At 38.1% G+C, this 27,365-nt stretch overlaps 1 pseudogene; it reads right to left on the bottom strand.

Annotated features, from left to right (window-relative positions):
* Positions 1 to 14,657: 14,657 nt before the first annotated feature.
* Positions 14,658 to 18,649, bottom strand: LOC149157732 (aldehyde oxidase GLOX pseudogene; annotated as a pseudogene).
* Positions 18,650 to 27,365: the final 8,716 nt, after the last annotated feature.

Below are 27,365 nucleotides of genomic sequence, written 5' to 3'. Positions count from 1 at the left end.
TACCCTTGGGGTTGATACCCTTGGGGTTGCCATCCTTGAGGTTGCCATCCTTGAGGTTGATATTGATACTGAGGTTGACTTTGGGGTACATATTGAGGCTGGGGTTGACCTTGAGGTATGTATTGCCCCATAGGAGTGTACTGACCTTGAGGTTGCCCCCCAGGCGGTAATTGGCCACCTTGAGGTTGGGTAACGGGAACTGAACCTGACATCATGTAAATGTCACCTATACTCAATGGTACATTACCACTATTTCCAACTAATAACCCATGATCAATGGGTTGAGGAGATGCTCCCGCAAAGGTACCAGAAAGAGATTGATACCCAGTAGGAACAAAAGGACCGCCATGTAAAAAAGATTCAGGACTTTGTGTAAACACAGATGACTGACCAGACATATTTACAGGAGTATGAATTCCTCTAGGTGGAAAAGGAGTTCGAGGTGTAGAAAAACCTACTGAGTTGTCTAAAAAATTGGTTAACGCAAGGTACCAAGAAGTACTTCTAGGAGGATTGTAAAAGATGGATTCACGCTCCCTTAGATCAAGGGTAATTTGATCTTCAGGATCAGAGACGCCTATTTCTTCCTCTGGAACAAGTTCTTCTATAGCAATTAAACCAACAGGAAGATTTTCGGTGATAATTCTTTCTATTCTTGGTGAATCAGGAACACTAGGAGTTGGAGTAACAGGTTCGGATATTTCAGGTTCTTCGCCTGTTTCACTGGCAGATGAAAAACTACCAGCAAGCTCGGAAACTGTAACAGTTTCGGGATTGTAACCTGTTTCTAAACTTTGGTAATCTGGATGGACTACCAAGGAAGATTCTCCTTCTTCAGGTGAACCTACTCTACTGTCACTAGGAGGAGTTACAAGGACCTTTAACCCTTCGTACTGACCCGGAATGTCTTCAGGAGATTCACCCCGCGATTTACGGAGTTTTCTTAACAAATCTATTCCGGTAACAATCTCAGGAGACTTGCCCCGAAGTCGACGGGACTGTCTCGGTAATTCCGCCACAATTAAAGATTTTTAACTACAACACACGAAAACAAAGTAAAAATTTCAAATCAAACCACCTAAAGTCTTCTAAAGAAGCAAACAAATTTGAAGCACACGCCTAAAGAATCTAGAGCGTCAAACCAAACACAAATAGTAGTCTTCCGGACCAAAAGCACTAGTTGGTGATTAGGCCCAACCTCGCAGGATTCAGTACAGAAATGGCGGGTGGAACAGTTACCCCGGCAACCTGCTTAATGAATAGACCGGCACAAGTTCCTCCACTTTAACCGTCTCGAAGTGAAGTCAACCCCCCGGAAAATCCAAGTGAGTATAACCGACGTCTGCTCCAGGTACAGTGGGACCTTCCCTCCACCGTCACCTCGGTAGAACCCTAAAGATTATGGTCACTAAAGTTACCAATCACAACAATTACACCTGGGGGAACAGTCTAAACTCCGACAGCATGCAAGGGCAGAGTAACAAGCTCAATCCCCTTACCGGCTCCTTGACAATAATCCAAGGTTTACCGATAAGTGACCCCTGGCTCCTCGACAATGGTTAATCCGAGGTTTACCGTTTGTAATACGTACTGTCTGGCGTCGTTCCCAACGAGGGGGGAATGATCCCCTCACTGGTTCGGACACGAGCTCGTGCTTCTCCTCTAAGAGGAGCTTTCCCAGAGTGTAACTGAAACAATTGGATTTAATCTACTCAAGATAAACTATCTGTTTGGTTTTGTAGTCTTGGAGAGTTAAGTACTCACCTACTCCAAGACCTTAGCCTAAGCTATGTTGGTGTTTCAGAGCCCTAGAAAAATAAAAAATTACTAGATTGATTTTAATTTAAGCGTTACTTTTAAGGTTGTTTCTTAAGTCAAAAGGTGATGGAAGTGAAACCAGTGGTGTGTTGACTCGACTCGAAACCACTATAAAATGCACCTAGGATGATTTACCCACTACTTTACTTTTTCGATGAATTGCTTAACTAAAAAGTTGAGAGAATGCAATCTTTATAAAAGCAACTTCTTAATTGAAGACAATCAAAGAAACAATTCGTTTGTCTTTTCCAAGCATAAAAACATGACCGCTCTTTACATGCACGAAAAAACTCTTTTCCTCTTTCAAAAACAAAAAGCTACTTGAAACAAGACTTTTAAAGAAGATGTTTTTGTATTTTTCTTTTAATAAAGCAAATAAATCTAATATAACCAAAAATCAATCTTAACAACTATTAAAATCTACGAAAATTCACTCATAAGCAAACTAAAAGGTAAATTTACTCTAAGCAATCTTAACGAGGCCAAAACCAACAATGATTATTCTAAGGTGTTTTACTTGATCACAATCAAATCAAGGACTAGCTTATTGCAGAACCAAAAACTAGCCAAAACAAAACTCTAATCTTTTTGTTCTTTTGTAAAATGGAAATCAATACTTTATAAACAAGTAATTCGAAATTTGACCCAAAACAACTTAAATGGCAAGCTGCTCACACAAGGAGACTTTACGACAGGCCCGACTTCTAAGAAGGCTAACTAACCAGAGAGATCTAAGGCTGGACAACTTTCTACCGTCAAAGTCACTACAGGACCTATCCAAAAATCAAACCCTAGGCCTAAACTTCGTTGAAATCCACTAAAACACTCAAAGCTCACAAAACAAGTTCAGGTGAAAATTTTTGACAGGGTACTAAAGGATCTGGGCAGAAAACACTAAGAAAAATCAAAATCTAAAAGCAATTAAAGCAAAAAAATGGAATTTTCCTAAATTTTACAGGAAGACGCAGGCAACCCGTTATAACAGGTGCGGGCCCGCTCTGTGCAAACGGCAACAGCGCGTCCAAAGACGCACTGTGCAGTACTCAGAGGGTGCGTCCTTCTGGAAAAGTTAAGAAAAACCAAATCTAACTAAATCTAAAGCTAAGCCACCCAAATACTAATTCTCACAGTCAAAAACCAGAAAATAAAAATGATTTTCTCAGAGCAAAGTTCACACAAAGGAAAAGACTCTCTCATTAATGGATTCCCCAGCGGAGTCGCCAATTTGTCGTGGCGGAAAAAGTCGTTTGTGTGGACACAACTGACCTCCCTAGGAGTCTAAACTCTCTAGCGACAAACAAGACAAAATGGAGTGATCTTTCTCTAAATATACCTTTTAAAACATGAAAACTACAAGTGTTTAGGCTTACCTTATTCCAAAACGCTGTTGTTGTAGTTCGTCCTTGCCGATCCGGATGAGCTCCTCCTTCATGTCAATTCCTGCAACCACAAACAATCAAACAATTACCAAGCACTTGCATTTCATATAATAAAACATATATTCAACATGCAGACCAAGGAACACATGAAATAACTCATTAACACAAGCTATTGAGAAAAATAAACCAGTTTGTATTAATAACGAAACAAAGAAACTCTTACAACCTGGCCTTGGTGTTGTGCAAGTTCCTCCCAGGGTCCATCAAGGGTTTTCCTCTACTTTGACAAAGCTCACCCACTTCCAAGTAGAATCAAGCAAAGACAATCTCTCCTCACAAGGTTCTAAATGGGAGTCCTAATTCCTGCAGCGTTTACCCAAAGAAAATGTATAGCTCCAACCTCTCCTCCCTCTGGCTCAATGTCTTTATTTATAGTGCTGTAAAGAGGTTATTTAGGTCCACCATCAATGGGATAATCCCCCTCTTTGGGTGGGATAGCTCCCTTATTGATGGGATAAGTTCCTCCTTAATAGGGATACATGAACCAACTGGAGGCGCATCCATTTCATCAAACCGACCTCTAGAAAGTTCTAGAAGTAACCACAAGTAACTTTTTTAAGATGAAACTCGCGCATTTTGCCTTTTACAGAAGGACGCACCTGTCCCTTAACATACAGAGCGTCCATGGACACAACTTTTGTGAACATTGTGAGCGTCCCCGCAGGTAAGGCTAGAGAGAACCTGCGACCCCAGAGATAAACACATTTTTTACAAGACTTTCTCTCTTCTTTGAGTTTGAGATGGATAGCAGAGGCATAAGACTTGCCTAAGAGGGTAGCATGACTGTTGATTTGAGCCATACTAACTGTAAATAGTCATGGTGACATTTTTTAGTGTAACACACAAAGATCATAGTTAATGTGCAAGTTTGATTTAAAAAGCAGGTACCTACGGTGGTTGTTCTTTTGGAAAAGAATTTGTTTTGTGCAAATAAAATAATAGTTAATGTGTTGTTTATTTTTGGACATATTTCCCTCTTCTTGTGCAAAGAAATAGTGATACCATGAGAATTCTTTTAAATAATATCATGGTGAATCTTTGATCTAGGTGGATATTGGTGGCCACCTACCAAGTCTACCTGGACACCCACCATTGTTTCTCTCAGCATTTTCAGTTTCCTTAATTGTAGCACAACTTACTATTTTTAGCAGTTTTTCGGGTCCTGAACTTTTGGAGCCGTTTTGAGGCCCTAAACGACGTTTTTTGGGAAATCTGGGGGCAACATTGGTCCATGGATCGATGTTGCCCTTCCCAAAGTGGTATTGCTCGAATATATCTTTCTAATGAGCTATTGTACGCATCAAATGGAGATCGTATGCCAAAGTTACGACCCCGAGAAGTTGATGTACCAATTTACCCAAACGGGGCCCACAGTTTGGCGTTTGATCTTCTAGGGTTAGGTTTTGGAATGTTAAGGGTTTTCCATTGTTTCTCAACAATAAATAGGCCTTCAAGCCTCATTGTAAGATAGTTCAGAGGCATGTAGCCACCACATCTCTTCTCAAAGATAAGCTACCATCGCCCTAACTGGTTTATTTCCATTACTGTTTGTAAGCATATTTCAGTATTTTACATTAATGAAATGAAGTATTATTTCCACTACATATCTGTGTTTATGGTTATCTCTGTAATTTGTTACGTTCTTGTTTAAGTCTGGATCAGTGGTATCAGAGCGGTCGGCTTTTTCTCTGTTTTTCTTTGCATGTCCCCAATGAGGTCGGGATATAAGGAGTTAGGGCTTGAACTGGTCGAACCTTTGCAAGACTAGCCTCGCAAATCCCTATGGCCTCCCATGGCGGATGGGAAGAAAGACGAGGGGGCAGGAGATCCTATCAAAATATTGCTCGAGGAAGCCCTTGAGCAACAATGGAACGCAATGATGGAAAGCTTTGCCCAGATCCTTCAGCGGCTACCCAGAAGCGACACATCGGCTTCCAACAGCTACTCTGGAAACGCCATGCCCTTTAAGGTACAAGTTAATTTTGAAATCCCCATATTCGAGGGTCAGATAGACGCAGATGCCATAGATAAATGGTTAAATCTGCTAGAGGGTTATTTTTCTCTTCATGAATTTTCGAGTCGGGAAAAGATTATTTTTGCTCTTCTCAAAGCAACCCCCCACGTCAAGGACTGGTGGGAAACCTACTGTGAGGAGAAGGATGAAAGTACCGGCTCACTCTTTTTAGCTGCACCCACCTGGAATTCATTCCTAGAGGCCATCAAGGAGCAGTACTACCCTGTCGGAAGCTATGAGGATGAATACATAAAGTGGACCACGCTGTGGCAGGGAAGGGACGAAGACGTGCTGGAGTTCACCAATCTTTTCCATACCCTTCGCACAAAGTTGGGTATCAAGGATTCAGAGTAGCATTTGATACTCAAATACCGCGGCTACCTGCACAAGTACATCCAGGAAGAAATACAATTCCTAAACATCTCCTCACTCAGCACAACATACCGATATGCCGTCAAGGTCGAGTAGAAGTTTAAACAAAAGAAGCGAGACTTTGGATCTATGAATCCAAAGCAAGGGAAAGGTGCCCCTAAACCACATAACAAAGGACAGAGCCAAGGCGGCACAGCCCAAGACAACCCGCTGAAGCTGCAAGAAAAGAACAGTGCCGCGAAGCCGAAAAAGGACACGGGAAAATGGTGTGAGTTCCATAAGAGCTCCACTCACAACACAAGTGAGTGTCAGGCCAAGCAGTCACTAGTGATTGAGCTAAAGGTTTCAGAATCAGATGCATGTTCCGACTCTGAGTCAGAACCCAACAAGGGGAATGACAAAGGGAAGCAGATCATTGATGTGGATCCCAACGCCACTGTTGCTACCGCCAAGATCCAGAAAAATGAACCCGAAGATCCAGAGGAGAAGGAGCGTCTCTTCCACTCCGAGATGTGGGCAAAGGGCTCCCCGCTACAGTTCATTGTCGATAGTGGGAGCCAAAATAACCTCATTTCAGCAGAGGTCACGAAGCGGTTGGGATTACTGACCATAGCACATCCACAACTGTACACCATCGGGTGGCTTCACCAAGGACGAGATCTTTGTGTGAGCCAGCAGTGTCGCCTTCCATACAACATCAAGCCCTTCACGGATGAGGTATTGTGTGACATTGCTCCCCTTGAATTTTGTGATGTATTATTAGGACAACCATACTTGTGGAAGCGACATGCTATGTATGAATCAAGGCTCCATGCTGTTATTATTACATTGGGAAATAAGTTGTACAGGCTACCAGAGGTAGCACCGCCTACTGCCATCTCTTTGATTATTGCAAAACAATGCAGTATTAGCTCATTTCCAAAACTGGAAAATTTGTTTTCCTGATGATATGCCCTCAAGGAAAGAGGAAGACGGTGGTCGCGGCCTCCTGATAGGGCCCCTCCGCGTGACAACTACAGATGGACAAGGTTGTGGAGGAGTACGATGATCTTCACCTCCCTCGCAGGGGTTCCTCTGCACTATCAGATCAAGCACTCCATCAATCTGACCCCAGGTGCACTGCTACCCAATGGACCAATTTATCGGCGATCCGTTCTGGAGAACAATGAAATCAAGAGGCAGATTCAGGAGCTCCTGCAGAAAGGTCATATATGTCCGAGTTCATCACCTTGTGGGAGCCTGATCGTGTTGGTACAGAAGAAGGATGGGACTTGGAGACTCTGTATTGACTATCGGGCGTTGAACAAGATCACTGCTCATAATAGGTACCCCATCCCATGGATTGATGACCTCCTGGACCAACAAAAGGGGGTGAAATATTTCAGCAAGATCGATCTGAAGTTAGGATATCACCAGGTACCAATAGAACCCTCTGATGTGTGGAAGACTGCCTTCAAAGCCAAGGAGGGCCTTTTCGAATGATTGGTTATGCCTTTCGGATTGACGAATGCTCCTGCAACCTTTATGAGGCTAATGGATGACATATTGCGGCCATTCACCAACTCATTTGTAGTGGTATACTTGGATGACATTCTGATCTTCAGCCAGAGTTGGGAAGAGCACCTCGACCATATCCGACAGGTTCTCCAAACACTGCGGCAACACAAGCTATGTGCCAATTTGGAGAAATGCACTTTTGGCATGACCCAGGTTCAGTATCTGGGATACATTATTGATGAACATGGGGTGCATGTGGATCCAGCCAAGATCCAAGTCATTCGGCATTGGCCATCTCCAACCACTCTGACAAAGCTCCACAGCTTTATAGGTCTTGCCAACTTCTATCGCAGGTTCGTGTTGGGGTTTTCTCATATCACTTGGCCTTTGAGTCAAGTCACCAGGGGAGGAGCGAAAGAAAAATTCTTTTGGTCTGAATCTCAACATAAGGCATTCATAGAGTTGAGAGATCACCTCTACACGGCACCAGTGCTCGCATTACCAGATTTACAACAACCATTTGAGGTCGAGACATATGCCTCTGACTATCATATTGGGGCAGTCCTTACTCAACATAGGCATCCAGTGGCATATCACAGTGAAACACTTTCTGACACAGTTCGGAAGTATCCCACTTATGATAAAGAGATGTATTCCATTGTGCAGGCCTGTCGACAATGGAAGCATTACATTTTGGAGAAGGAAAAGGTCATCCACACAGACCACTGACCCTTGCAGTTCATACAGACCCAAGGGAAATTGCAGAATGATCACCATCAGAAGTGGTCTACATACCTACAACAGTTCCATTTGAATATCAAGTATAAGAAGGGCAGCACCAATAATGTTTCATATTGCCTCAGTCGACCACCGATCATGGCATTAATCACTGTGCTCAACTCTTGTGGGCACGAGACTTCTGATTGGCCACTTCTCTACAAAAGCGACCCAGAATTCAGCCACACATACTAGACACTCTTGGAGGGTCGGCATGTTCCAGATTTTCACCTCCAGGATGTCCTGTTATGCCACCTAGGTCATCTTTGTGTTCCTTCAAGTGAGCGTGCCAAGATGATTTGGGAAGCACACTACAGTCGGGTTGCTGGGCATTTCGGGATCGAGAAAGCAGTGGTTGTACTGCAAAAGTATTTCTATTGGCCGAATCTTCAACAGGATGTTGGGAAGTACATTAGATCATGTACTGCCTATGCCATTGCCAAACCGACCATCAAGAAGCAAGGCCTCTATGCCCCACTACCTACCCCTAGTCGACCTTGGGAATCCATATCCATGGATTACATGTGAGGCCTTCCTTCCACTAAGCATGGAAATGACTGTGTTTTTGTGGTCGTCGATAGGTTCTCGAAGATGGCTATTATGGCGGCCTGCAAGAAGAATATCACAGCAGAAGCCACTGCTAAACTCTTCTTTGAACGAGTGTGGGTGCACTTTGGGATCTCACAGTCTATCATTTCAGATTGGGACAATCGGTTCCTCAGTACATTTTGGTCCAGTCTCTGGTCAATGCTGGACACCAAACTCACTAAGTCCACAGCCTTCCATCCTCAAACTGATGGCAAGACAGAGGTTGTCAATAGGATGATTGTGCACATTCTACGCATGTACAACTCAAAGCATCCACGCACATGGGACGAGAGCCTCCCCTATGTTCAGCATAGCTACAACCGAGCTCTTCACAGCTCTACTGGCCACACCCTTTTCAAGTGGGCTTGGGATTCCAGCCACTATGCCCCATTGGCGTGGCCATGCCACTTGCAGCTACTCGCATAGATTTGGCTCATGTCCAGTCCGAAACAGATAAGGCAACCAGCTTCATTGAGCACATCCAACATATTTTCCAGCATGTCCATGAAATTCTGGAGAAATCAAATGCCAAGTACAAGCAGCGACATGATCAACATCGGGTGCCACACAAGTTTCAGGTGGGCGACAAAGTCTAGTTGCATCTGCAAAAGGAACGCCTTATTGGAGCCTATCGGAAACTGAGACCACTCCGATATGGTCCTTACACCATTACTAAGGCTGTGGGAGACAATGCATTTGAGCTCAACATTCCCCCATTCCTTGGCCTGCACCCAGTGTTCAATGTGGACTGCCTTCGGCCATACTTTCCACCATTACTAGACACATCTGACATTGCAGAACAGCTCACACCCACATAATTAAATCCAGATTGCATGGAATAAGCTGCAACTGATCGAATCATGGACACACATATCAAGAACACTCACCAATAGAATATCCAACTGTATCGAGTTGTCAAAGCAGGCCAACTCCTTCACCAGGGCAAGTGGTTCACCAAGGACCAAGTTCAGCAAAAGTTTCCTCATCTCATGAAGGAACTAAACGCAATGGGGACCATTGCTTCCTAAGGGGGGAGGAATGATCCAGGTGGATATTGGTGGCCACCTGCCAAGTCCACCTGGACCCCCACCATTGTTTCTCTCAACATTTTCAGTTTCCTGAATTGTAGCACAACTTACTATTTTTAGCAGTTTTTCAGGTCCTGAACTTCTGGAGCCGTTTTAAGGCCCTAAATGACATTTTTTTTGGGAAATCTGAGGGCAACATGGGTCCATGGATCGATGTTTCCCATTTCAAAGTGGTAGTTCTCGGATAGATCTTTCTAACGAGCTATCGTACGCATCAAACGGAGATCGTATGCCAAAGTTACAACCCCGAGAAGTTGATGTACCAATTTACCCAAACGGGACCCACAGTTTGGCGTTTCATCTTCTAGGGTTAGGTTTTGGAATGTTAAGGGTTTTTCATTGTTTCTCAACAATAAATAGGCCTTCGAGCTTCATTGTAAGACAGTTCAGAGGCATGTAGCCACCACATCTCTTCTCAGAGATAAGCTACCATCGCCCTAGCTGGTTTATTTCCATTACTGTTTGTAAGCATATTTCAGTATTTTACGTTAATGAAATGAAGTATTATTTCCGCTTCATATCTGTGTTTATGGTTATCTCTGTAATTTGTTGTGTTCCTGTTTAAGTCCGGATCAATCTTTTAATATTATTATACTTTGGTAGGAAAAGGTAAACTGTATCTACTCCTTTAATTATAATGCATGTGAAGAGTGGATAAACGAGCATGTCTTGATAACATTTATGTATTTTACCTTATGCATGTGAGATTTGAATGAATAAACATGTTTCGTGACCATAAACATGTAAAGATAAATAGACATCTTTTAGTAGTTATGTGCTTTTAATTAATGCATGTGCAGTTTCATTAAAAGAGGCATGTATTGATACTTTCTAGGTATTTTATTTATGCACATGAAAATGTGTTTGAAGCATAGCCAACAAATATTTATTATCCAGGTTTGATAAATATTTTGTAGTCACGATGTAGTTTATTGACGATAGTAAATACAAGAAAGATTAGCACTTATGTGAAGGATGAATTATGTTTAACATTATGGTATGGAATAACTAATGACCCATGTAGATTGAAGGGTTTCCATCATAGGATAATCTACTGTAGGGAACAACCAGGCCAAAAAGACACAGTGTTCAAGGAACTGTAGAGTAAATGACATCGTGATTAACGTAATAGATTTTAGCTAGTTGCATTTGAATTTAATATGATTTTATTTCTAATATTTTAACAATGGTCGAGGGATGGGCTCCCTTACAATGATTGAATGAGGGGTGAACACCCTCATGAAAATTTTAATGAAATATATTTTTGTTGGATTTTCCCTTTAGGGTTTCCAACGTATATTGATGTCCATTCATGTGTTTTCCTATTGCTCCCTTCTAATGGTGTTTCTTCCTTGCATAACGTCAATACTTAGATCATCAACTATGTGATTAATTAACATAATTAAATAGACAATGATAATGATGTAATGCTGCAACATAGGGTTTTATGTTAATATGTTGCAACAATAGTTGTTAAGTCATGTGACTTTCTATTCCATTTCTAAATTTACTTCATGTAATGATCATGATTTATTTAATGGTCACTTAAAGAATATGGACTAAGTGATTTGGAATATTATATGCTAGTAAATTCCATAAAAAAAATCTAATTCTATGTATTTTTACATGAGATTTACTATAGGATGTTACACAATATAACTGGCCCATGCTTGTTAATCACTTAGTTTCAATCCTTTTCTTTGATTTAAGCACATAAAACTATGAAATCAATAATTGAGCACATAACTTCCCCGTCACATTGAGCATAATTGTTGAGGAAAAACATTGTGTTCCCTTCTTCTTAGTACCTCCATACTTGTCAAACTTGTGACTTTCTACCCATTTATTTGCTCAACCAGATGTTCTTTTACTTCAAATCTTACTCACAAGCTTGTAAATCTATTTTTCAATCACGTAACCTTTGTAAAATTCATGCATTTCTTTTTTTTCCAGTCAACAACAACATATTTTTTTACTTAAAATATTTCACATAAGCTCGTAAACCTATTTATTAATCACACATCTTTTTTTATTTAATTTAATGAATAAAAATATTATGTAAAAAGCCTTAACCCATCTTTACTTAACTAAATTACCATTTTTTTTATTTTTAACATAAAACCAAAACTAATATTAAAAACCAAAAATAAGATTTTTTTAAAAATGACATAAAGAAAAAAGAAAAAAAAATTAAAAAAGGTAAGAAAAAAGAAAACCAAATCATGAGGGAATGCATTAACGAGGAACCACAAAGCTAACATCGTATAAAGGGGAAAAAAAAAAAAAACAATTTTGTGCATTCCCAAAAACAAGACACATTTTAAAGTTAATATATATTTAATATCACACGATAGTAATATAAAATAATTTTATTTTATTATCTTTTCATTATTATTTTAAAATTTATATTATCATTTTAGAAATTATATTTCATTTTAAAAATTTATTATAATAGTATTTATTATTATGACCATGTTTTTTTAATTGAAATATATAATTCTAGATATTTCATATTCCAAGTTGAGAGATGATATTCTTATAGGGTATTTAGTCATATGGGAAGCATGCAAATAAAAACACCAAGGAAACTAAAAGAGCATGAAATTATGACAAATGTTATCGCTTTGAAGAAAGCTCTTTATGGGTTGAAGCAAGCACCACGTGCATGGTACAAGAAGATAGATGCTTACTTGTTGGACAATGGTTTCGTCAAATGTGACGGAGAGCCTACTCTCTACATCAAAGAGAATGACGGTAAGATTCTCATTGTTGTCTTATATGTAGATGATTTAATATTTACAGGAAGTGATGATTTTCTCATCGATGATTTCAAAGAAGTCATGAAGAATGAATTTGAAATCACTGACTTGGGGTTGTTAAGATATTTTTTGGGCATAGAAGTAAAGCAAACAGAAAATGACATTTTTATTTCTCAAGAAAAGTATGTAGGAGACATTTTGGAGATATTTAATATGTAGAGCAAAAAGTCGCACCAACTCCAACTGTCATGGGGTTGAAGTTGAGTAAACTAGATTGAAGCAGCAATGTCAATCAGACATTATACAAAAGCATGATAGGTAGCTTGATGTATTTTACCGTCACTATGTTAGATATAATGTATGTCGTGAGTTTGGTGTCGAGGTTCATGGAGACACCCAAGGAGACAGATTGGAAAGCAACAAAAAGAATTCTAAAGTATGTCAATGGGACAAAACAGTATGGCGTTTTGTACACCGCAACAGATTATTTCAGGCTGGTTGGTTACACTGACAGTGATTTGGCAGGAAGTGTCGATGACAGAAAGAGCATGTTAGGATATGTTTTTCATTTGGGTTCTGGAGCCATTTCATGGGCTTCCAAGAAGCAACTGATGGTTTCACTATCAACAACAGAAGCTAAATATGTCACCACAACAGCATCAACATGTCAGGCAGTTTGGATGAGACAAATGTTGAGGGATCTTCACCATGACCAAGAGGAAACGACAACTATTTTCTGCGACAACACATCCACAATTGCATTGTCAAAGAATTTTGTTTTTCACAAGAGGACCAAGCATATTGATGCTAAATATCATTTTATCATAGAGTTGATTAACAATGATGAAATTGTGTTGCAACACTGCAAGTCACACGAACAATTTGCTGATATTTTCACAAAGTTATTGGCACGAGAAAATTTCATTTATCTCAGAGATTGCTTGAGAGTGTTGGAAATAATAATCCCAAACATCGCCTTAAACACACTGAGAAACACCATGCTTGCCCAATCAACTATTGCACAGTTTCGATTTTGTTTGCAGGTGAAAGGAAGTCAGAGAAGAAGTACATCACAGACCATTCCGCAAGACATCACAGAAGCTAAGGCATTTAACGAAGTTTAGTAAACAAGTGTGGGCAAGCATTGACTCCGCCACTATTGCCCACACTCCACCACCCTTTCAAGTTTAGAAAACCATTTACTATGTAAAAGCACCGTATTAATTATTTGCTTTGTCATGTATTAATGTCAAATTTGTTTGTTGAGATAAATATGGATGTAAAAAGAAAGTTTGTAATAGTTGGGCAAGTTGGATAGCGAGAGTCTTTGAGGTAGTGAGGAGAAAATAGTGGAGGGAATATTGGTGGGGGCGTGAATATATTTCCTTATGTTTTGACATATAATATAAAGTTATGTTTTGACATATAATATAAAGTGTAACTAGTTGAGTTATGATATTAATCTTTCACAAATAGATTTACGGCAACCGCTTTTGTTTTACTCTGTTTTACTCTGTTTTACCGTGACCTATTTCTTAGATTTAATTAAGCCCCTGTATGTTTGCAATTACGCTATTTTGCCGTGAGCTATTTCCTGCATTTAATTAAGTCCCTGTGTGTGTGGTTGTTATTTCCTCAGGGCAACGCACCCGAATTTCTAAGTAAGACTCCTCTAAATTTTTCCTAACATTACATTTAAAAGAGTTGAAAGTTTGTTAGAACAGTTGGAAAGTTTCTTTAAAGTAATTAACATATCATGGCCTCTCTTATCCATGTACCTCTCCGATGCGTGCTTTCGATATTGTCTTTTGGGGCCATTAGCTCCTTTTGAAAGTAAAACTTGGCATCCTACTTTCTACAATTAAATTCCTGACCTTTTATAAAGTATTTAATTTTTAATCGCTTTTCGAATTTTTTATATCGACCATAGCTAGAACCAATTCATTCTCAAAATAGCATAGCAGCTCATTGAGAGTCACTCCAAAGAAATGAACAATTAGAATCAAGTTTTGCCTTTGATTTTCATATTGAGTAGGAGAAAATGTTATTAACATAAGCATTTTATGCTGTATACTTTTGACTCATTTGGGCCAATCGCATCCTCTCAGCCATCCAAGTAACCATTCTGTACAACATATTTCATTATTAAAAAAGATAAAATACAAATTACAAAACATATGTTTCAATGAAAAAATGGTCACAGTTATTTTCTGCCGTCGAATTAATGCTTTGAATGTCTCCTACATCGGCTATGTTTAAACACAACAACGAATATGACATTGATATGTCCTGGGAAATATTTATCTTATAGGTAAGACAAATTAATCCATTTGACGACGCTCGGAATTCCATTGTTAACAACCGATAGCATGTAGTATCCAGTGGCCGCTGCAATAGAATTCGGAGGTGCTGTCACTATGGCAATATATATTCCTCGTACTCTCTTTGGTGTGGTTGAGGCAAGCACGAGCAGCCTCTGATTCATGGAATATGCATGAGTTGTGAAGGATGGACAATAAATGGTAAACTGAATATTGTTAGGAACATAGCTTGAAACAGAGAATTGAACCGTGAATCTAGTGCCATAGCTCACACTGCACAGCATCTTTAGATAAGGAAACGATAGAAGGCCTGTAGGCGCTGTAGGATTCGTCCAAATAATAAGGGCTGTATGCTTCCAGACGAAGCTCCGTTGGAAACATGACTCCAGAGAAGACGTAACCAACGTGAGTGTTGGAGCCTCCCACAAAAATCCTCCCATCAGGCAATACATTTGCACTCGAATGATACATGCAGCTAGTACCGTGAATCGCTGCCCTGCCAATGCAATAGGTCTGTATAAGTAAGGTGCAAGGGCCGGATTCCTTGCAAGCTCCCAACCTGCCGTCCTTTTTTCGGCCCCATTGATTATCAGAATTTCACCGTTGGGGAGGTGAGCATGTCTCCCATAACCCTTGGTGCAGGCATATTGTCCATAGCCCAAACAGGGTTGGGATCTGTAATAACGATTCTTCCACAGCTTTGAAGAGCGTTTACGAAATTCCCAGCATTTGCTGAAGTGTAACCATTGTCAGCAGCACCACCACAGATGAGAATTTCCACCCTCTGAAATACATACGAAGCCGACAGTGGAAGCATAGCAGATGAACCAGAGGAGGGGTAATTTCTGGGTCCATCTGGCATCTTTGGAAAGGTCCTTACAACCTTATTTTTTCTATAATCAAATAAGATGGAATCCATGTTGGCGAAGATGAAGAGATTTCCATCAGAGAGATGAAGAAAAGGATACAGATTGTATTGGATATTGCTCTGTTAACAAATCAGGAACATTGAAGACTCACCGAATGAGCTTGTTCATTACATTAACAACAATGGAAATTTATATACGGATAGCCGTAAATTCTGCAGCAATCTGCACACTAACATTGATGACCCGCCCACTTCTAGAACCTGCACTTTGACTATCTGCTGTATTTTCTAGATTAATCTAGCTCTGCATTAACAGTGGTAGTTGGAATTAATATCTTCCAACACTCCCTCTTAATTCCAACTATATAACAAAAACACTATACTCACGATCTAACTAGACTTACAAAACATTTCATTTTTGTCTTCTTGCGAAAGGGTCCATGCTTGTTCATTTGTTTCACCCCTGGTTTGATAAACAACTCTGAAACTCCCCCTCTGCTGCAGAGAATTCTGCGTCATTTTCTCTGCTCAAACCTTCATACTGTACTGGCACATACTCTGGTGAAATGTAATTGAACAAGGTCTCTATCACTCTGGCAGGACGAGCAACAACAAACTCTTGATAATTGTCTTGAAGAATTGTCAATGCCTTCTTGGTAACTTGACGCAAACCCCACTTTGCAGGACCAGGCGTGTTCTTAAGATCGGTAATTTGAACCATTGAAGTTATGCCTCCAGGGTTAAAGCTCAGCTTTTGTATCTCCTTTTCTAATAACTGAATCCTCCACCGCAAAAAGAAGTCACCAGCATCATTCAATGTCTTCAGGTAGAGCTCCTTATTTTGGAACGCCCCGTAATTATTGTAACATGGTGGATGTCCTTCCTTGTCATAATCATGCATGTAAGCCACATTATTCCACTCAGCATCAAAGTCCTCTTCCAAAATATTGTCAGCTCGAAAACGTTTCCTCCAGAGAATTGTGTTTTTCAGCATGGTAAAGGCTTTAGAAACCTTGAAGTCTCTTGCTCGGAGAAACTTCAACAGAATCATGTCAGTACATTCATTACCCATGGTGTGAAGAAGAGGAACTCCCCATAGGAAAACGTTTTCTACGGGTTGAATTACAACCTCCTCAGTTACCGTGGTAACAGTGACCTCAACTGGAGCTTCAACATCAACTGGTGCAGGGTAGATGTTGTTTCTTCTTTCTTTACGGTTTCAGTATCAACAGCAGGAGCCTCAGTTGAAGGGGCTGAGACAGTCACCGCTTCAATTACAATTTCCTCATGTTTAAGAACATCCCCTTGGGCTGGAACCTCAACATGAGTGATTTCTTGAACAACATGATCCTCAACAACATGACATTGTTTGTCTAATATCCCAAATAGGTTCCTGAGAAAATGATCATCGAAAGGATCATTGTCAAAAAAAAAAGTCAAAAAAATAGACATATCAACTAGTCTTAAATTTTCCTTAAACTCTGGCCAGCTTTGACTTCAAAGTGCACCACACTCGGCTCTGCTTCTCACTTCACAGCCAACTCAAAGATTGAAAAACCAAAATCATAAAAGCAGAATGCATAATGAAAAATGACAGTTATAAAACTGAATGAAACTTGCACACAATCCTTCGTCCAGGATTGCCCTTCCACACTTATGCTGTTGTGCATAATATGATTGTGTTTCTGTAATTGTGTATGATTTAACGATTTCTATCTTGGTCACCTCACGACCCTCATTCTACCACTGGATTTCTCAGCAACAAACAAGACACTCTGCTGCAAGCACAAAACAAAAGGATTTCCAAACAGTAAGTAAACAAAGCGCACAAAATAGCCTTACCAATATACCAAACACTTCAGTGACTCCTGTCGATAACAGCGCTGCCTCACAACTCAACACACAGCTTCACTTGCACCGACCTCGGTTCTCCTCGGCCCTCTAGGTTCCACACGCGGTCTTCAATGATGCTCTTTCAACAGCATTTCATATTCAAAACATAGCATATATTCAATACAACACTCACGGCACTCAGCACACAACTCTCTCTCAGAGAAGAGCCTTAAGCTCTCAACACTCAACCAGGTAGCACTCGAAGTTCACAACTCGCCTGAGCTCTCCACTCTGCCGAAACCATCGGCTCTGTTACCATATTGGATATTGCTCTGATACCAAATCAGGAACATTGAAGACTCATCGAATGAGCTTGTTCATTGCATTAACAACAATGGAAAGTTATATATGGATAGCCGTAAATTCTACAGCAATCTGTCGACTAACATTGATGAGCTTGTTCATTGCATTAACAACAATGGAAATTTATATATAGATAACCGTAAATTCTACAGCAATCTGCCGAATAACATTGATGACCTGACTTCTAGAACCTGCACTTTGACTATCTGTTGTATTCTCTAGATTAATCTAGCTACTGCATTAACAGTGGTAGTTAACAGTGGTAGTTGGAGTTAATATCTTCCCACAGATTGTTTTCTACATTGGGAGTATTAGTCTGTGAAAGAAATGGCAACGAAAATGATTGGCCTCCAGGCACGAACTCGTAGGAGAAAGCTCGCCTGCCTCCAACAACAATAATTCTGTTATCGGGAAGGATCTGATTGGAAGCATACCATCGATTCTCCTTAAGTCGATTAGACCCGCCTTCATTCCAATCGCACGCAGAATTAGCACAGGCACAAAAGAACGAACAACCTTGGCTCCATCGTTGAATCAGCCGGTGCTAATCAAAGTACCGTTTGCTGCAAAGGCGCCAGATGAACACCAAGTATCAGTCATGACCGTCAACGGCCTGAGATTGTTGGTGGCGATGTTGTATTCAATGGAGTGAGCCCAGCAGTCGTGGGTGAGCGCTTCATCGTTTGGATCGTTTCTGCAACATCCATTTGGGAGGCGCAGTTGCGAAGGACCGAAGTCCGTGCGATCAAACATGACCACTGTATTTTTGAAGATTGTGGTCATATGCATGGCGGAGACACCTCCATTTCCAACCACAAGTTCCCATGAACCAGGCTTCACAGCTGTCTGAGCGCTAACGCTCGACAGGATAAAAAGCAGGCCGGTACAGAAAGTAACAACAAATTGAATCATTGTAGAAATGAATTGAATATCCGGAATTCGCTCACAGTAATGTGATCGTGTTTCCCCTAATTCTCAACTCTTGGGTTCTATCAGAGGAAGATCAAGCTATGAATGTATGGATACGAAGACACACATATCTGAACTTATTTATATCAAAGAAAGTTGCAAGCTTATTTAGGCGCTCTACTGGAACAGAATTAAATATATGTAATCCAACATGTCAATGTAGTGAAGGGCCGAGCAAGCCTGGAATTTCAAATTTTTTCATTTGATGACGTTATTGTATTTTTCATGCTTTTCAATTTACCTTTTATTCAAATTTATGAGTGTCAATTTTTTTTATCATTTTTATTTTGGTATTTTTTTAATGAAAAATTTATTTAACATACACTTTTTAAACAGAAGTTCAATTTTTTTATAATCTTTCATGGTTGGATGAATATAAGACTAGTGTTAAATTTTGAAAAGTTTCCCTGTTTATTTTCTTATCTAATTTGTCTATGATTCAGTAGAGATTCATTGAAATCACATTTAACAGGTGAACTCTTCACAATTGAAGTGCTTTATAAATTTTTAGGGTGAACTCTTCACAATTGAAGTGCCTTATAAATTTTTAGGTGTGTTAAATCTATATAAATAATCAGAAACACCAATTTAGACGAAGCAAATCAAATTTTAACAACAATGTGTAAATAATATTTATTTTTGTCCCATATGAATTCACTTCTGTAAAGAGTATTATTAAAATTATATATCAAAAATGTCTGCCTCTGGACCCAATAAACAAAGAGAACAGAAAATATAGTAACAAGCAGTAGGTTAGGTGAAGAGCAGCAGCTAGTAACTGGACTTACTTGCAGCGTGCAATCTGGATACTAAACCATTGTCTCGATACCTGCTCTGCAACAGCAAGCTACTCCATTCATTCGAATTCTGGGAGAGATTGGGATTTCGCTGATGCGCAAATGGTTACATCTCTAATCCTGCTTCCACATACTCCTGCACAATGTTGGACTAACCCCACAATCATGCTTCCTACTTCGGATGGACCATGCTTGTTATTTTAGATGATTTATGCTGGGTGAATAGCGCGAATATCCTTTCCCCATTTCAATTTTCAAATTTTGAATTCACCAACTTCAGTTAAATTCTATCGGCCAGGACAAAGGCAACTTACGTTGGAATCATGATACCATAACCGTGAGTTAACGAAATTGGGTTAGGCGCATTTGAATTTGGAACGTCAAGTGACTCACCTGTGGTTGTGAAGTGGAATATATGTCAAAACATATGATGGTAGATGGTAGGATGACCATGTTTTAGGAATAACTATACGTAGGTTGGCAGGCAAATTCTTATTTTCACCACTATAAGAAAGTTAATGCACCCTGACATGCAAGGGGAATAGTGGATGCCTTGCTGCTAACATGCTAAAGTCAACTTTGGCAGAAATATAAATGCAAGGCACCCACTATTCCCCTTGCATGTCAGGGTGCATTAACTTTCCTATAGTGATGGAAATAGGAATTTCCGGTTGGCAAGGTACTGTCAAGATAGCCTGGTACTAATAGGGTACTGTCTGGAGCTGTATTAAACACTAGACTGTTGGAAATATTGGTTGCCAATTTAGAGGCGCTTGTAGGTTAAGACTGTTATTATATATTTTGACAGGTTCAATTTGAAATGGGCGTTATTGATCTCTAATAGACGTCAGATTTGACGGGAGAAAATTTCTGGTAGCAGTCAAATACGTTTTGGAACGCCAAATACGTCCTGGGCGATTCCTATTTGTTACCCTATAAAAATTTTAATGCGGCCTGACATGGGGCAGCATTAAGCCGATACAACACGCTGCTAAGTGATTTTTCTCTCTCATCATTTAGCGACGTGTTATATCGCCTTAATGCGACCCCATGTCAGACCGCATTAAAATTCCTATAAAATAAGAAATAAAAATTTCCTACGTCCTGTGGCACGTCGAATTCCAAGCCTGGCCGAGAATCAATTACATTGACTTTACGTATGATTCTTTAATTCGAAAATTGCGACAAAGATATTGAACCTGCCAGGTCAGCCGCCATCTCTAAAGGTAGTACTCAGCAGATCTTGTCTTGCCCTCATAACGCATTTGTCAAGCTGTATCTCATCGTTATTGGGGTACTTTTCTTGGTGTCTGTAATTTCCACCTGCGCTGATGATTTTTGAAGGCCACCCTCGGGAGTCGGCGGCTTCATCCAAACGTCAACGTTGGAAAAGAATGCGTGTTAATCTCTGTTCCATATATTTCAGTATTGTATTAAATAATTACGGAGTCGTTTACGGAGCAGAGGCTGAGTAATTGTTTTGATGATCAAAAGTGATTGGAATTTGGTCAAAAACTTTTAATGATATTTTGATAGTGAAAATACACTCAACTCCACAAAAACATCTAAAACACTTACTTAAATTACAAAAACATCTTAAACACTTACTTAAATTACAAAAGTCCCTGCCAACCCAAATTTCCATAACTTTGACGGCAAAAAAACATGCCATTTTTACAATGTGGGTTGTTGTTTGATCATTGCATTTATTTATTGTTAAAAGCACGCCAACCCAAATTTCCATAACTTTGACGGCAAAAAAACATGCCATTTTTACAATGTGGGTTGTTGTTTGATCATTGCATTTATTTATTGTTAAAAGCACGCCACAAAAATGTTTGTAATCATTTGATTAATTTATTTTTAAATGCGTGGGCCCGAATTAAATGTATTTGACGCATAAGGGCAGACCCCAACATCACATCTATTGTAGGATTTATTTAATTGTTTTGGGTGGACCGTGGACCGCCCTAGAGAGGGATACTCAACTGTAGAAAGTTTACTCAACTGTAGAAAGTTTGTAATAAAAAATACCTGAAATTGGCTGGAACTTATTACCAGATACGTGCCGTGTTTTGTTTCATAGGTTACGAGTGCGTTTTCGTAACTATGACAACTCCCGGGAATGAACTCATTATTCTCGGTCCATGTTTTTCATTGCAGGAGTTTGTTATTAAAATAATGTCACATTTACGCTAAACTTTGCCAAATTATTTCTTAAAAAACAATTTCCATGTACAGTTAGATTGGTAATTTGGGGTGATTTGCTGATTAAATATAGTCAAAATGTGTTTGTGTTAAAAATAATTTCAAAATGTGTTCGTGTTAAAAATAATTAAAATAGATATCGGAATGGTAAAAACTATCAAATTTAACAAGTATTTTATATGTGAAATTTTTATTTTGATCTCATGATCAATTAACCTGAAAATTATATACTTCTCATCATTTTACATTGTTAAGTATTTTATATTTGAAATTTTTATTTTGATCTCATGATCAATTAGCCTCAAAATTATATACTTCTCATCATTTTACATTGTTTCATTACATGGACGTGGCAAATCAACACTAAAACATTTAATGCAGAAGTTATTTAATTTGACTATTAACTCCTTTTTGCAAGTAATCTATACTATGGATAAATGTAATTATGGAGATTAAGGAACTCACATGTCTTATTACAACAAATTAGTAGAAAGACACTCATCTTTAATGATTAGGCAAAATATATCATAAATATTGCCGTGTGGATACATGTGTTTTCCATCTTCTCATTATTAAAAATTACTATTTTAGAGATTCAGAGTTGAGGGGTTTTGATGCGTTAAATTTCGACGATGGTGGAGCTTCTAGAAAAAGTGAGTGGATTGTGAGGATAATGGGCACCCAAAGCATGAGTGGATTGTGAGGATAATTCGCACCCAAAGCATTTTGTTTTGGATGTTGTTGGAAGTTAAGATTAAACTCAATCCAAGTGGAAGTCGATATACCATGGCAAGTTGAAAATTTTCCCATTAGTTGATATATACATATCAAGTTCTATTACCAACAATACCCATCCCGCTCATCTTACCATAATACCCATCCCCATGGTCAACTGAAGTTTGATACACCATGGGCATTTAATACAAATTTCACCATCAACCGACAAACATATTGGGATTCATTAGCATTCAGGGGGGTTTGCGTGAGGGTTACTTGATGGGTCTCCCAACACTAAAAGCCCAATAACATGGATCTCAATGCTCTATAGGAACTTGATGATAACTTCTCGATTAAACAACATATATTTATTGGGGCCTTCCAATACCGAGAACTTGGTTCAATGTTATAACATGGTTGATACTCCAATGTTTTGATGTACCAATTAGTTGGCACACCAATACTTTGAAGGTCAGTCACATAAGGCTCACTCACCAATATCTAATAATGGGCCATCCATTAATGAGCTAACCTTCTTTAACTATTAGATGTATTAAGGATTTTTAGTGTCAAGGGTTCATGATAGAAGATCATTCAATGTATTTTAAACACCACACACCCAACACTCATTACAACCTAAGTGCCTTTTAGCTAAGTTCTTGGTCACAACCTCCTCTGGAATCATATGATCAGGGTATAGAGCTAAGACCTCTAGTTCTTAAATTTCTACAACATTTAATGTGAAATCCTTGAAATTCTAGAGGCCATACCCAAATTTATGTAACTTCCCAGGCATGTTTCTAAGGTCTGAGACTAATTTTGATAGGGAAAGGACTTGCCCATAATATTTATGAAATCTCATAAATCCTCTCTAACTTGTGAAGGAAAATTGAAACAATGTCTCCAACTTAACCCATTCTCAAAAAGCTAGAAGATGGTCAATGGCCAAATCCACAACTTCACCCAATTGAAATGAGATACACTAACTCCTTTGGGAGTACAACTTCAAATTTTCCACCTAAAAAAATTATAACCAAAGACAATCTCCAAGCTTATCACTAGAGAAACAAAGTTCCCCTAAGCAGACAAGAACCTTCAAGTCTTCTCATCAAGATATGGATATGACCATTGTTGCTCTTATCCCATAATGGGATTTATTGGGATAGGGTCCCTAGGGTCAATTTTGGTTTAGTTTAACAAATTTTTGAAAAGAATTTTGTAAAGAATGTAAATTCTCCATGAAATATAGAAGCCGAGCACGCATCTAAGTAGGAGTCAAAGGGGCTTTGGCCCCTTCTTTGGGTAATTGATAGGTTGGTTTTGAGACTCGCCCAAAGGCCGCCAACTATGGTATTGTAAGAAAAAATGCTATATATGGCCATGGTATTGTAAGCAAAAATGCTATATATATTTGAGTCATAGTGAGTCTAGAGATAGTAGCCAAGATAGAATATTATTGTTTTTGGCAAGTGCTAAGGCAAAAAAGCTCTGTTTCTTGTACTTAGGAAAAAGGGGAACGCGCGGAGACCTTGGCAATTCAGCAGCTGAGTGTGCAGGGCCCTATAGCTGGGTGGCAGGGTGGAAGAGTCTGTAAATTGAACATTGAAATCTAATAAAGGCGCAGGGCCCTATAGCTGGGTGGCAGGATGGAAGAGTTTGTAAATTGAACATTGAAATCTAATAAAGGCTGTTGTTTTGTTTTGTCTTATTCTTATTTCTGTTCAAGTTATGGAATTATGGCTTAATTATCTATTTTGTGAAATAAAGTATGATTGCTGCGTGACTCTATTGAAGCTTAATTATCTATGCATGAACTAAGTAATAATTTCTTTTTGCAAGATAATAGTTAAATCTGTTATGATTTCTACTGAATCGGGTAGATATGCACGCAGAGCTAGGATTACTATTTAACGTACCTATTTTAAATGTTTTCAATTTTTTTAGGTATGAAATTTATTTATATATTTAAAAACATTAAAAATATGATTTTATTAAAATTTAATAATTAATTAAAAAATAAATTTTGACTAAAATAAAATTTAAATATTTTAATTATATTTTTAAGTACTAATATAATACAAATTTTATAGCTGAAAGTTATAATTACAATATATTTTGGTCGATGTTATGAATTTGATAAACTTTAGAAGAAAAAATTATAATATATAAATATAATAATGAAAATGGATATATATATATATATATATATTTAATAATAAAAATGGGTTTAGCATCATTAATAATTTTCCAATCTTACTAAAATTTCGATTATTTTTTTAACTAATTTAACGCATATTATTTTTAATAAATTGCCACAATTTTGAACAATACACTCTATCAAAAACCAATCATAAAGTACAATGTTTAGAGAAAGCTTGAATGTAGTAGTCCACGGATCTTGGCTTGCCTCATAAAGCATTTGTCAAGATGCATCTAGTCGTTATTGGGGTACTTTTCTTAGTGTCTGTAATTTTCACGTGCGCCTCTGATTTTTGAATGGCACCCTCGGCCTACTGATACGTCAACGTTGGAAAGGAATGCGTGCTAATATCTGTTCCAGATACTTCAATATTATATTAAAGAATTACTTGTTGATTATATTAAAGAATGCGTGCTTCAATATTTTTAATACGTGGGCTGTTTTTTGATGACTGCATTTATTTATCGTTAAAAGCAGGGCTGAAATTAAATGTTTCTCATCATGTGATTCATATATTCTTAAATGCGTGGCGCGAATTACATGTGTTTTACGACTACGGCAGCCACCCAACTGTTATAGGATTTGTTTATTTGTTTTAGGTGGACTGTGGACTGCCGTAGAGTGATGCTCAATTGAAGAAAGTTTGAAAGGAAAGAATGCCTGAAATTGTCTAGAACTTCATCACCAGATACGTGCCCTGTTTTGGTTCAGAGCTTATTAGTGCATTTTGTTAAACATGAAAACTCGAATGAGGTCATTATTTTCTAGGTTGACTTCTCACTGTCATGATTGGAATGAACTTCTTGTTGTTGAATAGTAGATTGTTATTTAGAGGTTATAGTGGTATTGGTTAGAATCGACTTCATGTCTCATGAATACCAGATTATTATTCAAAAGTTATAGTGGTAGCACTTGGAATCTGCTTTTTATCTATCAAATACAAGATTGAATAGTAAATTGTCACTTAGACGTTATAATGGTATTAATTAGAATCTACCTCATGTCTCATGAATACTAGATTATCACTTAAAAATTATAGTGGTAGCACTTGGTGTAGACTTTTGATCTATCAAATACTAAATTAATCTTATATCTTTTGAATACCCAATTGACCCACTTGTTATACTTCTAATTAAAAAAAACAAAACAAAACATAACTTCTTTAAAAATAAATCTCAACCTAATTCCAATATTAAAAAGCTTACCATGTAGAAAAAAATATAAATCTTTAAAATAACAAAAGAAAAAATCCAGTATTCAATCAGCCCACTTGTTATTCTTCTGATTAAAAAACATAATTATTTTAAAAAATAAATCTTAATTTAATTTTAATATTAAAACTCCTATTATATAAAAAAATTAAAAAAACGAAGAAGCCTCCATATAAATTGTGAAAAAGAGAGTGAGTGATATGTCTTTGCTTAAAAATAAGAAAAATTGAAAACAATAACTAATCAATAATCGAATGTATCATAATCCAATTGACGTTGATTGACTATTTTAATTTATATAGTAAATAATGTAGTCGTCTTTTTTTTGCTTTAATTAAGTTAGATTATGTTTAGGTTCCTCATTTAATATTAAACATAAGATTATAGATTCTGAAAATGGCCTTTATCTCCTCTCAATGAAACTTATAATAGAAATTAAACTCCACACAATCCCATTAATTAATAAATCCAAATTTTTAATATACAGCAACGACCAAGAGATAAGTCTCGATGCAGAATACTTATCGGCATCCTTTGCCTCAAATCTGAAGGCAGGATTGGAAAATTTGAAAATGGAGCGTCATTTCCAGATCGACAGATGTTTTCTGGCCGACGATGTTATAGGTAGTACATGCACAATTAGTTTAAGATCCAGATCAGTAGGCTGGTCACATATTGCCCGTTCAATGCGCATTGATGGCCGGCCATAAACTTTGTAACTATACTGAAGACTTCGTAGATGGCAAGCGTAAAATACAAGAAAGTTGTTCGAAAGGCACGAGTTTGAAGTTTCAGAGGAAACAAGGAGGGATTCTATTTTCCCCTCCTATTTTCCATCCAGGCTGGCCGGGTAAAGGAAATCTAAGAGCGTGAAATGAAATACTCTAATTTCCAATCGAAGAATCAGAATCTAGAACGTTAATGCCCATTTTTTCTAATCATTAATTTAGAACATCTATTCGAGGAGTTTCGTCAAAGCTGCACACGCGGAAATTAGCAATAAGAATTAGGATAACGGAGTTACGGAGATATTGTCCAGATATTGTCATGAATACCAGATTATCACTCAAAAGTTATAGTGGTAGTACTTGGAATCTGCTTTTTATCTATCAAATACAAGATTGAATAGTAGATTGTCACTTAGAGGTTATAGTGGTATTGGTTAGAATCTATCTCATGTCTCATGAATACCAGATTATCACTCAAAAATTATAGTAGTAGCACTTAGAATCGACTTTTGATCTGTCAAATACTAGATTAATCCTATATCTTTTGAATACCCAATTGACCCACTTTTAAAAAAAACAAAACAAAACATAACTTCTTTAAAAATAAATCTCAACCTAATTCCAATATTAAAAAGCTTACCATATAGAAAAAAATATAAATTTTTAAAATAACAGAGGAAAAAATCTCTATGTAATTTATGAAAAAGACAGTATTCAATCAGCCCACTTGTTATTCTTCTGATTAAAAAACATAATTATTTTAAAAATAAATCTTAATTTATATTTAATATTAAAACT

The sequence above is a fragment of the Pinus tabuliformis genome, chromosome 5_2, assembly GCF_031772625.1.
Source record: "Pinus tabuliformis cultivar Carrire ecotype Pingquan chromosome 5_2, CPIR1, whole genome shotgun sequence".
Lineage (NCBI taxonomy): Eukaryota > Viridiplantae > Streptophyta > Pinopsida > Pinales > Pinaceae > Pinus > Pinus tabuliformis.
Note: the sequence above shows the minus strand (reverse complement) of the source record. Positions and strands in the feature narration are given on the sequence as shown.